The sequence below is a fragment of the Babylonia areolata genome, unplaced genomic scaffold (genome assembly GCF_041734735.1).
Source record: "Babylonia areolata isolate BAREFJ2019XMU unplaced genomic scaffold, ASM4173473v1 superscaf7, whole genome shotgun sequence".
Lineage (NCBI taxonomy): Eukaryota > Metazoa > Mollusca > Gastropoda > Neogastropoda > Buccinidae > Babylonia > Babylonia areolata.
The window spans coordinates 97,501-100,000 of NW_027468372.1; positions in this window are offsets into that span (position 1 = coordinate 97,501).

A 2,500-nucleotide genomic window follows, 5' to 3' on the forward strand; every position below is an offset into this window, starting at 1 on the left:
CGAACCTTCTACGGACCGTGAGACGCCGGCCAACAAGCCGAGCCCCGGCAAAGGAAGCCCGGCGAGGCGGCCGTGCGCGTTCACACTTGGACGCGCAGGCGGGAAGCTCGGCAGCCGGGCGGGTAGCCTGCGGGAGCTGGTGGGCTCCCGAGACTCCCGTCCCCCGACTCGGGCCTCGCACGCCGAGCGGTCGCTAGCTTGCCAGTGCAAAAGACAGAAGCGCGGGGGCAGTAAAGCCAGGCGGACGGGTCGACCGTTGCCGGCTGTGCGCCGACCGGAGCGATCCGCCACGCCACGCCGCGTCCCCCACAACCAGGGTGTCGCATAAGGCGCTGCGAAGGTGGACCTTGATCCACATTGGGCAGAGCCTGAGTTGAGGCCCCCAGCACGTGCCTGGGGACCAGGCGTTGAGGAGTAGGCCTTTTTTTGAGGGCCCAGAAAGTATTTTGGCAATTGTAGCGAGGTTTTGGAGTTTTATCCACAACCTTTACCTGCCTTTTTTTCTCTCCGAGCATGCCAAAGTTGAGAGAAAACGCCGTTTGGCATGGACGGGAGGAGGTGTGGAGGAGTAGTCCATTTTTGAATGGCAGCGGAAAGATTTTGGCAATTGTAGCGAGGTTCTTCGGACTTTTATCCACAACCTTTACCTGCCTTTTCCTCAGCGAGCATGCCAAAGTTGAGAGAAAACGCCCTTCGCCATTGACGGGACCAGACGTTGACGACTACGTCTTTCTTTTTTTCACGGCGCCTGAACGATTTGGGCAATTCTCCACAGCGCGTTTACTTTTTATCCACAACCTTTACCTGCCTTTTCCTCAGCGAGCATGCCAAAGTTGAGAGGAAAACGCCGTTTGGCATGGACAGGAGCAGGCGTTGACGACCAGGTCTTTTTTTTGGTCTTTTTTTTTCACAGCGCCGGAAGGATTCAGGCAATTCTCCAAAGCCGGTTACTTTTATCCACAACCTTTACTGGACCTTTTTTTTCTTTTTTTCCTTTTTTCTCTCTCCGAGCATGCCAAAGTTGATAGAAAACGCGGTTCGGCATGGACGGGAGCAGGCGTTGAGGAGTAGGCCTTTTTTTGAGGGCCCAGAAAGTATTTTGGCAATTTTTTACTTTTTTATCCACAACCTTTACCTGCCTTTTTTCTCTCCGAGCATGCCAAAGTTGAGAGAAAACGCCGTTTGGCATGGACGGGAGGAGGTGTGGAGGAGTAGTCCATTTTTGAATGGCAGCGGAAAGATTTTGGCAATTGTAGCGAGGTTCTTCGGACTTTTATCCACAACCTTTACCTGCCTTTTCCTCAGCGAGCATGCCAAAGTTGAGAGAAAACGCCCTTCGCCATTGACGGGACCAGACGTTGACGACTACGTCTTTCTTTTTTTCACGGCGCCTGAACGATTTGGGCAATTCTCCACAGCGCGTTTACTTTTTATCCACAACCTTTACCTGCCTTTTCCTCAGCGAGCATGCCAAAGTTGAGAGGAAAACGCCGTTTGGCATGGACAGGAGCAGGCGTTGACGACCAGGTCTTTTTTTTGGTCTTTTTTTTTCACAGCGCCGGAAGGATTCAGGCAATTCTCCAAAGCCGGTTACTTTTATCCACAACCTTTACTGGACCTTTTTTTTCTTTTTTTCCTTTTTTCTCTCTCCGAGCATGCCAAAGTTGATAGAAAACGCGGTTCGGCATGGACGGGAGCAGGCGTTGAGGAGTAGGCCTTTTTTTGAGGGCCCAGAAAGTATTTTGGCAATTTTTTACTTTTTTATCCACAACCTTTACCTGCCTTTTTTTCTCTCCGAGCATGCCAAAGTTGAGAGAAAACGCCGTTTGGCATGGACGGGAGGAGGTGTGGAGGAGTAGTCCATTTTTGAATGGCAGCGGAAAGATTTTGGCAATTGTAGCGAGGTTCTTCGGACTTTTATCCACAACCTTTACCTGCCTTTTCCTCAGCGAGCATGCCAAAGTTGAGAGAAAACGCCCTTCGCCATTGACGGGACCAGACGTTGACGACTACGTCTTTCTTTTTTTCACGGCGCCTGAACGATTTGGGCAATTCTCCACAGCGCGTTTACTTTTTATCCACAACCTTTACCTGCCTTTTCCTCAGCGAGCATGCCAAAGTTGAGAGGAAAACGCCGTTTGGCATGGACAGGAGCAGGCGTTGACGACCAGGTCTTTTTTTTGGTCTTTTTTTTTCACAGCGCCGGAAGGATTCAGGCAATTCTCCAAAGCCGGTTACTTTTATCCACAACCTTTACTGGACCTTTTTTTTCTTTTTTTCCTTTTTTCTCTCTCCGAGCATGCCAAAGTTGATAGAAAACGCGGTTCGGCATGGACGGGAGCAGGCGTTGAGGAGTAGGCCTTTTTTTGAGGGCCCAGAAAGTATTTTGGCAATTTTTTACTTTTTTATCCACAACCTTTACCTGCCTTTTTTTCTCTCCGAGCATGCCAAAGTTGAGAGAAAACGCCGTTTGGCATGGACGGGAGGAGGTGTGGAGGAG